The 15,316-nt window shown below is 37.6% G+C and overlaps 1 pseudogene; it reads right to left on the bottom strand.

Moving 5' to 3' along the window:
- Positions 1–11,958: 11,958 nt before the first annotated feature.
- Positions 11,959–13,007, bottom strand: LOC140503137 (endophilin-A3 pseudogene; annotated as a pseudogene).
- Between the last annotated feature and the right edge of the window lie 2,309 nt (positions 13,008–15,316).

The following is a 15,316-nucleotide window of genomic DNA, read 5'->3' as shown; positions in this document are numbered from 1 at the left end:
ATTGAGGTTAGGTAGGTAAGTATTTGCTCGTGGCAATATTTCTTGCTATTGGCTATATTTTCTGCAGAGTATTGCCATTTTCAATCACATAGATATGAAATAGTCAAAGTACCCCTGTATCAAAGTTCTTAAATTAACTCTTGAGAGCAACAGACAAGACAGGTTTTTTCCTGCTTAGAATCTAATTTAAGTTATAAGATGGAGATCATGGCGTTTAAAGCTATGAGGCACCTTATCCAACTCTTTTATCTTTCAAATAAGGAAAACAAGGTTCAGAAAAATAAAATGAATGATAGCACACATTTCAGAGTGAGCATAGTTTTCAGTGGTATCAAGTCAAATAGAGAGGGATTCCTGTTGGCTAAATCTTGCCTTAGAAAATCGTATCTTGAAATTGTCTATGGGATATTGTATTTTTCTTTACTTTGATAAGTGTTTCCCAATTATATTTTAATCTGGTTGGGGCTTCACTGCAGAGTTTGGCTGGCTAGTTATAGCCCACAAGTCATTAGTTCAATATTTCTAGGTCACTGTAGATGACTATAACTAGAGTCAGGAAGACCGTGGTTCTAGTCACACCTTTGACACTTTGTAACTGGATGATCCTCAGAAACTCATTGTACCTCAGTCTATGCCTCAGTTTCTTCATATGTAAAAGTGGGATCTAGTCTAGATGGAGTCAAGAGTCTTTTCCAGCTCTAAATCTGTGATCCCATGATCCTATGACTACCTTCCTCAGTTACTAGATTATAAAAATATGCTTGAGTAGTTTTCCTATGTCTTTTCTCTGTTCTGATACCTTCAGGAGCAAATACATTTAGAAATTGAAAAGGACTTAAAAACAAAATATTTATAATATTTTTATAAATTTATATATATAAAACATATAATTGTATTATATAATATGCATAATATAATATTTATATAATTTATAATATATAGGTTCAGGTATTAATTGCTGCTTTAATCACATTTGGTCGCATGTCCTCCCACCTCAATCATTTGAAGCTTATCTGTCCTCAGTCTAATCCTGCTGGGGTCTAAGGTATCAGCTAGATCACCTAATAAATGAGTTATTGCTGTGAATGCTTTCCACTCCTAAATCATCAGATCTCTCAGTTTTATATTGACGAGTCCAAATGATATGGAAATTGGCATCTAGTAGAAACCTGTTTAATTTTTTTCACCTATAGTTTAGAGAAAAGCCAGAGATGCCTGCCTTATGAAACAGCATCTTGTAAAGATGGCCATAATAGTATGGATGATAATGACACTATCTAGTCTAACATGCACTGTACTCACTTTTACTGATCTTATTTCATCTTCTCAACAAACCTGGATGATAACTTCCTAATTCTGGCTTCTGAAACTAAGCAAAGTAATTTCATCCCTATTTGACATAGAAGTCCTTTAAGATATTTGAGAGAAAACATGATCCAGTGGGAAATAGGGTGGATTTGATATCAGGCTTAGGTTTGAATACAGGTTTGAATCTTTCTTTGGATTACACTTAATGGTTGTATAATCTTGGGAAAAATCCTTTAACCTCTCTGAAACTCATCTTCCTCATTTTTGTAATGGGAATATGTACTGCAGATGGTTGTGGTGAGCATCAAATGAGATGTACATCATATAATGTATGAACCTTAAAGTGCTTTATGAATGTGAGCTAAACTATTTTTTTAAGACAGCAATCATATTCCCTTGTGGTTCAGTCATTTTTCAGTCATGTCTGACTCTTTGTGACTACATTTAGGGTTTTCTTGGCAAAGGTACTGGGATGGTCCTCCATTTCTTCCTCCAACTCATTTTACAGATGAAGAAATTGAAGCAAACAGGATTAAGTGACCTGCCAAAGGTCACACAGCTAGCCTGTGTCTGAAGCCAGATTTGAACTGAGGAAAACTCATCTTCCCAACCTCTAGGGTCCATTGTGCCATCTAGCTGTCATATTTTTTTTAATGTTATCTATACTAGGCTAAATATCCCTAGTTCTTTCATTTGACTCTGAGTAAAATATAAGCTTCTTGAAGGCAGGGATTTCTTTTGATGCAAAGTGTCTTCAGTGACTAGCAGAATGCCTGTCATCACAATCATTTAATAAATGTATCACAGTAACACAGTATCATTTAATAAATGCTAGAGAATTGAATTCAGTCCTCTGATGGCTTTGCTGTATATCTCTTCACCAATTTTTCTCTAATATACTCCAGCCCATTAATGTCTTGTGATGCACAGAATTAGTCACAGTACTCCAGATGTATTCTGACTACGGCAGAATTCTCAAAGAAGGGATATAATTTAATGACCTTTAGACCAGGGAGAATAGAAATCGATCAATTAAGCAACATTTATTAAGCACATGCCGTATCCTAGGAAAGATACTGTGAGCAGTGGCTACAGAGACAAAGACGAAATAATCCCTTCCCTGCTTTCATTCTACTGGGGGAGATAACATGTGAATAGTTAGTGTATGTGTGTATACACATGTATCAGAAGTACAAAACTGAGAGAAATGATCTTTTCTCTCTCATATTGATATTCAATTATTAAAATAAGGGAGATCCCAACTTTTTTCCATTCTACTTCCTTGTCCAATGTCTCCAGGACAGGGCTGATGGAAGAAAGGATGAATGGTCTTCTCCTTCTGGGTATTACTACTCCACCCAACTAGCTCAGGCTCGAGTGGGGGATAGAAATTCTTTGTCTAGATGGCCCAAGGCTAGGGGTGATTTGGGTATGGGGATAGTCTCTCTGGCCCAGAGTGACATGATGTCAGTTTTAGCCCCTAACTGGAGAGAGCTCACCTCTCTTTGTAAGGTCCACCTCTAATTAATTGTTAACCAATCAGAGTTGACTGCCACTCTTGAGAACACCCCTCTTCCAAAGGCATATAAGCTGTTAAACTACCGCTTTGATTGTCTTGGACATTCGAGAATGAGTTCTGACATGATTAATAAAATGATTAAATTACCCAGAAATTTTGTCTCTGGAACCTTTTAAATGCCACAAAATCAACAGGGTAGTTAGGGAAGGGAGGAAGAGCATATGCGTTTGGGGGAGATCAGGAAGGGTTTCATGTGGAAGACAGTGATTGGGTTATATTTATTTTAAAGGAAATAGGAGATTCTAGGTGAAGGGAAGAAAGGGGAGAATTGTAGGCATGGAGGATGGCCAATAAGGGTATTTATTATCACGAAGGATCAAATCTTTAAATAGAAAATTGTCCACAATACTTTCTAAGTAACAATCCTTAAATAGTCTTCCTTTCTATTTAAATTAAGTCTTGGTGGAAAAAAAAAGGTAAATAATTTTGAGATTGAGAAAATCATAATAGGTAGACTTGGCTGGGAGAAGGCCTGTATTGTTATTGTCATTTCTCAGAGACATCTGACTCTCTGTGACCCTCTCATAGGGTGCTTGGGCCCCAGCCCTTATCTCATGAAGCCTCCCAGTTTCTTAGTGTGAGGAATTTTTCTCTTGTTGCAGGACACATTCTCTTATCAGAACAGACAGAGGGATGCCTGGCTCAAGAATTTTCATCCCTGGCTGGCCCAAGGACTCTCTCTCTTTTTTGGCAGCAGATTCCCCAAGGTCCATGCCTCTGACAGCTACTTTCCCTTCACTTTCCCTTCCATAACTCCCAAAGACACCTGGACCCCTTAGATGACCTAATTAGTATTCCTGGCTTTTCCAGCACCATCCTTAGTGTCTCACAGGTTCCCTTAAGGACCCCATGCCTGCTTTTGCTAAAGTTTTACAATACACTTTTTGCCACTTGGCTAAGAGAAAGCTTGAGAGTGTGAATTCATTCCAGGCAACCCTGCTTTGGCATTCTCAGAGTTCCAGCACCCCAAAACCTCTTCAACCCCATTTGATTTCCTTGGCAGATACATTGGAGTGGTCTGCCATTTCCTTCTCCACCTCATTTTATAGATGAGGAAACTGAGACAAACAGGATTAAGTGACTGATGTGCCCAGGGTCACATAGCTTGAAAGTGTTTGAGGTCAGATTTGAACTCAGGAAGTAGAGTCTTTGGTAGTTCAGGCCCAGTACTCTATCCACTGCACTGTCTAGTTGCCCCGGGCCTATATTTCTTTATTTTAAGATCTCTGCCCTAGGATTGAGGGACTTTGATGAAAACTCATTCAATATCTCATTTATAAGGAAAACAAAACCATACCTTCTTTTTAGCCAGAGAATAATATAAACATGACCAGTGGTAATGCTTGTTTGCTTTTCTACAGATCTCTGTGAATATGTCTGAGTTATTTAAAAAATGACAGGGCAGTGATCTCAATTCTCAATTCCAAACAGATTTTCATCTCTGTCCTTTCTTCAGAGACTGCCAGGGAGCACTAATTGCAATGATGATTTTTGTGATAGGATTGCAAAAGCTATTTTCCCTGGGGAATGGGTCTGGTGCTACCAATTTGTTTCCCTAAATCTAGACAGCTGCCAGGTGGTAACAGCTGTGGCTCTCTTTCAACCTGCGCTAGATTAAAAATAAGGAATTTTTGCAAATTTTTTCTTGATTATGAAGCAGTAGCATCTCCTGTTGCTCGAATTCTTCAAAGGTTTTCAGAGTCTTTGTAGGAAAGGAGGGTCAGGACTCTTTCCTTTTATCTAGGCATGACAGAATATTTCATGTTCTGGGAGATTCAACTCTGCTGAGATCTCTGCTAGGAAAAGGTTTCTGACTATTCTCCCCCATTTATGGAATCTGACTGGGATAGGAAAAAATGACCTCTTGAACAATGCAGAAGTTCGGTGCTCTCAGCATTCTTGTGTTATGTAATATGGAATTTATGGGCAATTTCTTTTTATATATTACTTTTTTTGGAAGCTCGTTCTTACAGAAATATGTCCTGCATCATTGGACCTAGAGAACAGTTTTGTATCATTTTACAGATGTTATTTATTCAACCATTTATACATTCGCCAACTATTTATTCTATGCCTATATGTGCTTTATTTGCTGGGAATGAAAAAATGGCTGACTTGTTTCCCTACCTTTTTCCTTCCTCAAAGAGCTCATAATCCAATATTAGAGATTATATGTGTATGCATGTGTGTGTACACACATATGTACATACATGTATACCTATATCCAGAAATAACTGTTACAGGGTGTCATATAATTAATTCCATGGTTGTTGTTACCATTCAATTGTTTCGTTGTTTCCCATTCTTTTTGACCCCATGCATCACAGCATGCCAGGCCCTTATGTCTTCCACTATCTCCCACAGTCTGTCCAAGTTTATATTTATTCTTTCCATGACTCTCTATCCGTCTCATCCTCTGCCATCCCCTTTTTCTTTTGCCTTCATTTACTCCCAGTATCAGGGATTTTTCCTACGATTCCCATATTCTCATTATGGGGCTAAAGTATCTGAGCTCCAGCTTCAGTATTTGACCTTCTAGCCTGAATTAATTTCTTTGTGTATTTACTGATTTGATCTCCTTTCTGTCCAAGTTACCCTTAAAAGTCTTCTCTAGGAACCTTAATTGAAAAGCATTGATTCTGTGGTGCTCAGCTTTCCTTACGGTCTAACTTTCACAGCCTTACATTGCTAACTGAAAAACCAAACTTTGACTATAAAGACCTTTGTCAGAAAGGCGATGGCTCTGCTTTTTAGTCCAGATTTGTCAGAGCTTTCTTTCCAAGGAGAAAGCATCTTTTAATTTCAAGGTTGCAGCTGCCATCTCTAGTGATCTTTGAGCCCAAGAATAAAAAATCTCACTTTGCTTTCATTTCTTCTCCCTCTATTTGCCAGGAAGCAATGAGATCAATTGCAAAGCTCTCTGTTTTTTTTTATGTTAAACTTCAAGTCAGCTTTTATACTCTCGTCTTTCACTCTCATTAAGAACCCTCTTAATTCCTCTTCACTTTCTGTCATCAGAGTAGTGTTATATGCACATTTGAGATTGTTGATATTTCTCCAAACAACCTTAATTCTAGCTTTTGATTCATCCAGTCTAGCAGTTCTCATGATGTATTCTGCATACAAGTTAAATAAATAAGGTGACAATGCATACAGCCTTGTCATATTCCTTTTCCAATATTAAATAAATTATTTTCATGTTTGATTCTGAATGTTGCTTCTTGGTCCATAGACAGGCTCCTCAGGAGACAAGCAAGATGATTTGGTACTACCATCTCTTTGAGGACTTGCACGTTTTGTTGTGATCCACACAGTCAAAAGCTTTAGTGTAGTCAATGAAGCAGAAGTAGATTTTTTTTGAAACTCCCTTGCTTTCTCCACAGTCCAGTGAATGTTGGCAATTTGGTCTCTGGCTCCTCTACCTTTTTGAAAACCAATATGTTCTTCTGGTAATTCTTGGTTCACATATTGCTGAAGCCTGGCTTGTTATTGTTCTGTTGTGCCTGACTTTTTGTAATCCCATTTGAGGTTTTCTTGATAATAATACTGGAGTGGTTCGCCATTTCATCTCCAGTTCATTTTACCAATGCGAAAACTGAGACAAATAGAGTTAAGTTACTTGCTCAGGGTCACACAACTAGTTAGGTTCTGAGTTTGGATTTCAACTCACAAAGATGAGTCTTCCTAATTTCAGACTTGGTGCTATTTCCACTGCATTGTTTTTTTTTTTTTTTTTGTGTCACACTAATGTTCAATTACATTGACTCAATACTGTTCAGATAGCCGTTCTCTTACGATGGCACCTTCTTTCTTTCCAGTTCTTTACCAGTTCTTTTGTTGCTCAGTCCTTTCAGTGGTGTCTGATTCATTTGGATCAGTCACTTCAATGGATTGCCATTTCCTTCTACAGATCATTTTACAGTGAGGAAGCTGAGACAAACAAGGGTAAATGAGTTGTCCAGAGTAACACAACTAATAAAGGTCTGAGTCCAGATTTAAACTCAGGAAGATTTGCCACTTAGGTGGCCCATCTTTGCCAATAGGAAAGATTTAAAAAATATCAAATGGTACAGAGGTTAAAGTAGATGAAGGGGATTAGGAAGGACATAAAGCAATTATTGAAAACCTTTGAGGGAACAATTTTAGTCAGATTGTAGGTACGTAAGTCAGATTTTAAGGGACTTAGAAACAAGTAGGTGGTGGAAAAATGGAAGCAAGTGTGTATAGCAAGCTCCTTAGGTAAACTGGATTGTGAAAGGTGGAGAAAGCAAGAGAAGTAGTTTGAGTGAAGAGTAGGTTGAAGGATATGGTGGTGGGGGTGGTTCTTTTAGGATCGTAGAAGTCTTATTTTTTAATGAAATGGGAAGGATGTTGTACTTTCTTACTAAGAAGAAAAATGAGGACTGACCATGAGGTTCTTGGTTCTATAATGGCTTTATACATGCCTAGAAGATTTAGCTGTAATCTCTGAGCATCTCAGTCATTGTAAAAACTAATACCTCCACTCCAAGGGTTAGGTTCCTCCAGGAAGGTAGTTCACAACTCCCACCACATCTTAGTAATTCATGAATAGTCTGTTAATCAATCAGTCAATTTATTAATTGTTTACTAAGTGCCAACAGCTGGGCTAAATACTAAGGGTATATGGTCCTTCTCTTCAAGGAAGAGACAACATATATAGCAAGTTACTTCAGGATATATTCATAGAATAGGTGGAAAGCAACCTCAGAGTTAAGATACCCACCAGCAGCTCATGATAGAAAGGCCTCCTTTAGAAGATGGGATTTATGCTGAATCTTAAAGACAGCTAAGGGGAGATGAGGAAGGACAAAGAAGATAGAGATGGAGATGGAATGTGTGTGGGAGAAAAAATAGACGAGTGTGATTGGATGGTTGTTGTTGTAGTTCTTGAAAGTGAATAAAATTAAGAATATTGGAAAGGTGGGAAATAGACAGGCAACTAGGTGGTACAGTGGAGAGAGTGCCAAGCCAGGTGTCAGAAAGACCTGAGTTCAAATCTGGCCTCAGACGCTAGCTGTGTGATCCTTGGCAAATCATTTGACCCTGTTTGCCTCAGTTTTCTCATCTGTAAAATGAACTAAAGGAAATGGCAAACCACTGAAGTATCTTTGCCAAGAAAATTCCAAACGGGGTGACGAAGAGGTGGATATGGCTGAATGACAACAAAAAGGAAAGAACTAGGTTGTGAAGGGTCTTAAATGATAATTAGATATGATTGTATATGTATAACCTATATCAGATTGCGTGCCTGTCTTGGGGAGGGAGCAGGAGAGGAGGGAAATTTGAACTCAAAATCTTCTAAAAGTGAATATTAAAAACTAAAATTAACAAACAAACAGATAAATAAAATGTCAATTAGAGTATTTTATATTTTATCCTGGTGATAATATAGCCACTGCAGTTTATTAGGTAGGAAGTGACATGGTCACATGTGTTTTAAGAAAATGACTGGCCCTGCTGAGTGGAGAAGGGAGTACAGGGGAACAGCTAGAAATCAATTGTGGTAGTCCAAGTGCAGAGACCAGCCTCACTTTTTCCTCCAGAGTCATCTGGGTCCAGTGGCAAGATATAGATCAGTACAAGTGAAGATGGCCCCAAAGTTGCTTATATGACACCAGAAGAATATGTAAAACAGGCATTTGTAGATATGAAATTGGAGTTCAAAAGAGAAATGAGCACTGAATATGTAAATTTGAGTATCATGTGAATAAAAATCATCCCTGAACCCATGGGAGTTGAGAAGTTCCCTGAGAGATGGTGTAGAAATAGAACAGAGCCATGGTGGACATCCAAACTTAAAGGGCAAGACATGAATGAAGATCTAGGAAAAGGAGACTGGGAAGTCACAGACAAATGAATAACCAGAATAATTGAGCAGATTCATGGAAACCCCAGGGAATTGAGTATCCAGGAGGGTAGCCCACAATATCAAAAATTTCAGAGTAGTCACAAAAGATAAGAACTGAGAAAAAGAGATCCATTAGATTTAGGAATTTGGGAGCTTTGGAAAGAGCAGCTACAGTCAAGTAGTGTGGTGGGAAGCCAGATAAATAGGGGTCAAGAAATGAGTAAGGAAGTAGAGACAATGATTGTAGAACATTCCTTCCAGTATGTAACTCTCTCCCCAACATCCCTATTTCCATTGACAGCTCTACCAATATAGCTTCAATGTCATCCATGGCTCTTACCACTCCCTAGCTACTACATTCAACCAGCTGCCAAGGATTGTCTATTTTACCTCTACAATATCTCTCATATCTGTCCCCTTTTCTCTACTCATATGACTTTTACCCTAATTCAGTAACTCATTACTTTCCAACTAGAATAGTCTGTTACAATAGAATGTTGTAACAGAATATTTTAATTTATCTAATGGCTTTAAATCTCTCCCCTCTCCAAACTATCCTCCACAAAGCTGCCAAAATTATCTTTCTACAGCACAATTCTCATAATTTTTCACTCTTCCACTGAAGAAACTACAATGGCTCCCTAGTGCCTCTAAGATAAACTACAAATTCCTTTATTTGACATTTGAAGCCCTTTGTTACTGGTTCTAGTCTACCTTTCCAGATATATAACATTTTTCTTCCTCAAACACTAATTTCTAGACAAATTGACAAAATTGTAGTTCTCCACATACAACATGCCATCACCTACCCCAAAGCCTTTACTCAGACTGTTTCCTGTACTCAGAATATATTCCCTTTCATTTTTGCCTCTTAGAATTCCTTGCTTTTTTCTGGGCTTACCTCAGAAGCAAGAAGCTTTCCTGATTCTCCCAGATGCCATGCTCCACTTTGAAATTATTCAGAATTCACTTTGTGTTTAGTTTGTGGTTTGTAATTTTTATCTGAGTGTCTGTTATATTGTCCAATATGATTTAAATCCCTTGAGGACAGAAATTGTTTTAGCCTTGTCTATAAAGGAAGTAAAGTGTAGTATTCTGCATTTTCTTAGCTTAGCTTAAAATCATTAATTACTTGTAGCTACAAGGGAAAAGACATATTATGGATAGAATAAAGAGTGCCTTACATAGCCAAGCTATCCACTGAACTGGGCAAATTCTGAACATTTGATCAGTTTTTGAACTATGTTGAGAAGATGAAAACAAATAGGGGTACTACAGATGTGGAAGACCATGAAGGTAATGGTAATGTATTTATATAATATGGTTACAGCAAGTTGAGCAGGGGGAGAATTTCTCCTAGCCCTTTAGGGTTGCAATACTTAGCCTACCCATAAGCCTATGAAGTAGTACCAAGCTCTGTAGAACAGCAAAGTAAAAAGTCTTACTACCTTGATTTCACACATTTTTGTATCACTAGTGCTTAATATAGGGTCTTCCCTATGCTTGGGTAACAAATATTTCTTGTATTGAGATATGGCATCTGGCCCAGATTGGAATACACTTTAGTTTTATAAGACTTGTCTAATCTTGTGCTTTGTGGACATGGCCTTTGAATTCCAGGACCACCGCCATACAAAGACAAGTCATTAAATTAGGATGCTTAAACTAGGAAATAAGAGGAGTTTTTCTTTTGTAAATTAATTTTTTAGATTAAAAAGCATTTCTTTTTCTTACCTGTGACTGAAAAAAAAGAAAAGAAAGAAAAAAAGAAAAGCCTTGTTACAAATATACAGAGCCAAGCAAAATAGATTCCCATTATTGGAAATCATAGGCTATTTGAAAACAAGAGTGTTCACTGATTGTCTTATATGAAAAGGACAAATTTCCACCTAATATCCTCTGTAGCTCTTTATGGCCAACACTCCTGAAAGACTAAAGGCTGGGCCAAATCCAGGATTTTATCTGAACACAAAGCAATGCCCTTGGCATAAGCTTTAGGGGGAAAAATCAAGTTCAGAGTAATTTTACCCTTCTCTTGAGTGGCTTCCCTCTGAAAACAAATGAACAAACAACAGGTTGATCATTTTCTATAGCTTGAGAAGAGTTTGTTTTTCTGATTACAATCTGAAGTCAGTTTAATGAGAATTTATGTCAGATGGAATTTGTGCTGTTTTCATCAAATTAAATCTATTCACCTCAAGAACAGCTTCTCTCATTGCGCCGTAACTGCCCAAGGAAGTTATAGTTGATTTCATGGTGGAAGAGACCAACATTGATCTGGAGGGTCGATGCAGTTTTCTCTTGAAGCTGATTTTCCTGCTGCAAACTACTCTGATAAAAGCTGCTTTCTTTCTCATATAATTGTCTCAACAACCTTAGGAACTGCCCAGTCGGTCCTTGAAAAAAAAATTAAATTGATAAAGGTACACCAAGAAATGAGAGTATTCTAGAGTTGTAGGGAACGTTAGAAAGGAACCAGTCTAACGCCTTACCCAAATGATGAATTATCTTTATAACATTCCTCCCTATAAATGTTCAAAGGATTTCCATCTATCTCGGGAATTCTATGCATAGGAAAAAGTGAAGAAGGTACCGTAGTATCAGAGAGGCATTCAAACTCTCTTTTATTTATTTAATTTTTGTTTTCTCTAATATTTATCAAGCTGGGTCAGCCTCAGTAAGCTGGAACAGGCTACCAACTGCGGACTGTATTCTGTACAAAAGCATCTTCATATTGAGGACACCAAATTTTAACTTTTGACTACACAGAATGAACAATATTTACTAGCCTGTTAAGAGATGTTACATTGTGACTCAGTTGCCTCAGTAACTTGGAAACATTGGTTTTTTAGCTTTACATTTTGTGTTTTTAAGAGTCATTGCATCTAACAGACGATGAAAACCAGCCAAGAATTTCTGCAATGGATACAATAAAAAAACAAACAAACAAGCAAACAAAAAAACAGGATCCATGCACATCTAACCAGTGACCTTGAAGAGAAAAAACATTGCACTTCTAAGTGGCCAAAACAGCAAAATATTTGTACAAATGAAATGCAAAACTCATTAAAAAGAAAACACGTATACAAAAGTCATTTAGTCGGTCAAACATATCAGGGCTTTCACAGAATGCCACAGTGAGACAACACTTGAGTGAAATCATTTCAGTCACAAACTGAGGTCCACAGCTGGAGTGACTAACCTAATAAGGCAAAAGCACTAGCACAGAGACATGATTAATGGGGAAGAATATGGGTTGCCCCTGGAATATTCCTTCATAACAGTTTTCATCTATTTGACTTGTCAGTGTAATGATGTCCCCCACTTTAAATCCAAGTTCTCCATTTTCATGAACAAAGTCGAAGAGACCACCACAGCATGGACGATCTGGTAGAAGTGGAGGACCTGAATCTGCTGGAGAATGGAGTGAAATTTGATTGCACTCATTATCAGCATTAAAAGTCTTGAATGCAATCTTTGGCTTGTAATTATAATTAGAAAAAGTGGTTGGTGTATGTATTTGGTGCTGTGACTTCCTATGCAGTTCCTGTAAAATGTCTCTGAATTGTTTGTGGTAGTCTAGCATGGCATCTATAAATGCTGCCAACTGCCTTACTTGCTATATAGTCTTTTCTAACAAATTAAGCATGCCTTTTCTAGACAACTCCTCTGACTAATGACATTTTTTTTGATTGCTTTTCATAATTCTTCACCTGATATCCTAGAAACTGGTCTCTTTCTGTAGTCATAGTCCAAACAATGGCCTTCCAGCTTTTTCAAATGATGCCCAATCTCTTTTAAATCTTTCTCTTGTAATAACTGTAGTGGATCAATAAAGTTTTGTTTCACATTGATATCAAAAGAGTCTTTCATATCAGCCATCAACTTCATTGATTGAACAATATTCAACAATGTCTGGCCAAACGTAGCATCTTCTCCAAGCTCTGTTCCATATTGCAGCATGGCCTCTCCCAATAACTCTTCAGGCTGTGGGTATCCTGAGGTTCCCATCTGTCCTGTGATCCTGGACATGGTATTCTGCATTCCTAGCTTCATTCTGTATGCTGGATTTGGCTGAAGATAATCAGTGCATTTTGTAAGAAGTTCTACAACTGCTCTATTGGTTACTTCTGCTTTCCTCTGCATTTCTAGGAATTCTTCATTTAGTTTTGTTCTTTCTACTCGACTGATTTTTTCACTAAAGAAGTAACTAGTTTTGTGGAACTGCTTCTTCAGTCCAGACACAGACATTGTGGATGATGTGTAGAGCCACACTACACCCTGACCCTCCTGGAGAGTAGTGGGGGGTGGGAGGGAACCGTATGAGGACAGGGGTCCCGAGAGAAGCGAGCATGCCCAGGCCAGTGGCCCTTCTGCTCTCAGCCTGACCCCACCTGTCATTGTCACGGCTGTGGTCCAAGAAATATCTTATAAAAAAAGATTTGAACTTGCCATTCTGGAGGTCTCACGCCTACATCATAGATGGCTCATAATTTTAGAGCTGGAGGTCATCTAATCTAACCTTTCATTTTACAGATGAGGAAAGTGAGGCCCAGACATGTGAAGTTATTTGCAGAAATTTACATAGGGTTTGTTCAGTGTCAGAGCCAGGATTTGAGATTAAACCTGTATTTATAGGGGACTTTTCAATGTATACAAATGTGAGGATCCCGAATGAAATTTTTGTTTGTTTAATGAAGGATTATATATTACATTCTGTGTATTTTTCATTCCCTTCCCCCCAAAAGATTAAAGAATAAGTGTTTGGTGGATACATTTTTAATTTGTTTTATGGATGCCTTTTTTATATGGCATTAATTTTTCCAGTCTACTGCCATGACCTCAGTTACTGAATCTTCTCTTTTAATAAAGAAAAAAAATTAAAAAAAAAAACCCGAGAAAATTATTCTTGCAAAAAGGGTAACACTGTGCCTATAATCCCCTAACTCTCTTCAGGGAGGACGGAAGTGTATTTTAGCATCTGTCCTAGAAGACCAATGTTGGTCATAGCAATTAATTTGAGTTAGTATGCCTTATGGTTTTATTTTAATTTTAATTTACTATAATCGTTGTGCATCTGTTTTTTCTGCTTTTGTTTACCTCACTTTGCATCAATTCATATAAATCTTTCTTGTTTCTTTAAATTCCTTGCATTGATTTTTATGGCACAATAATATTCCATTATATTAAAAAACTAGTATTCCTTCACTCATTCTCCAACTCATTTGCATGGAGTACCCTTCTAAATAAGCCACTTTAAATTCAGTAAAAGAAGCATACATAGAAACAAACTCCACCCTTGCCAATGGAATAGGAGGCCTGGGCTTTGGCACGTCCTCCTTTAGAGAACAATCAATATTCTTTCAACAACTCCTGGAAAGATTTATTTTCTTTGCTTTATTGTTGCATCCTGGGCCACTACCAGTCATCTTGACCTTTCTCTTGCCCCTGGACTTTGATGACTCTAGAGGAGAGAGTGAGGCTGATGACTTTGCCTAGTTGTGCCCCACTCACGTCCAATTCACTGAAAGCCAAAACATCACTCTTACGATATCATCTGTCCTCTTCAAAAACAAAGGACAAACAATAATGACTTGGGCGAGAACCACATAGTTTTTATTTATTAACAGGAGTTAGAAAACTACTGATAGGAGCTTAATTACTATGTGAGTAATTCAGAAAATGAGACATTTGGGCACTGCCTTCTTGCTGTTTTAAAACAATGTAAATGATTCCTTAAAGCCTTTGAGTGGCCAAATAATTTAGATGATCCCATGGATCTGGGAAATATGCATCAAATATTAGACCACCATGGACTGAGTTATTTCCTATTTATTCTGTGTATTGCTTTTTGTACATACTTATTTGCATGTTGTCTCTCCCATCAAACTATGAGTTCTTCAAGGTCATTGACTGTCTTTTGCCTTTCTTGTATCCCTAGTATATAGTGTAGCGCCTGGCACATAGTAAGCCTAAATACTTGTTGACTGACTGGTTCTTCATGTGTCAGGTTTTGTGCCATTTTCTTGGCCTGAACATATCATCCTTCCTTTCCCCTAAACTATGTACATTTTTTCTCTTCTAGACTTGAGTCAAAATTCAGCCTTCACTGAATTGAATCCTGCCTGAATTCAGTCACTGCAGTTGCTACAACTCTTACACAAAGTACATAAAGTAAAAGTGGTTTATTTCTATTAATTTCATAGCATTACACTGTCATCATTTTCTTCAGAGCAAGATTATTATCGTCTTGATTATTTCATTACCAAAAATACGATCATGGTTCCTATTTCTATAAGATTTTACAGTTTACAGCTAGATAGAACATTTATTAAGCTCTTATTATATAACAGTCCTTGTGTTAAACTCAGGGGGATACAAGAAAATAAAATGGTTCTTGATCTTAAAAAATTGACATTCTACTAGGAGAAGAGACAATGTAAAGATTATATGGAAAGGGGGCAGGGAGGAGAGAGACAGCCCCTACAAAGGAGGAAGGTTGCTGGGGAGAACATGGAGTTGTACAGAGTTGGTTGAATGGAAAGTGAAGTGAGCATGAA

This window comes from Notamacropus eugenii, chromosome 5, assembly GCF_028372415.1.
Source record: "Notamacropus eugenii isolate mMacEug1 chromosome 5, mMacEug1.pri_v2, whole genome shotgun sequence".
Classification (NCBI taxonomy): Eukaryota; Metazoa; Chordata; class Mammalia; order Diprotodontia; family Macropodidae; genus Notamacropus; species Notamacropus eugenii.
The sequence above is the reverse complement of the archived record's forward strand: the minus strand, read 5'-3'. Positions and strand labels throughout refer to the sequence as shown.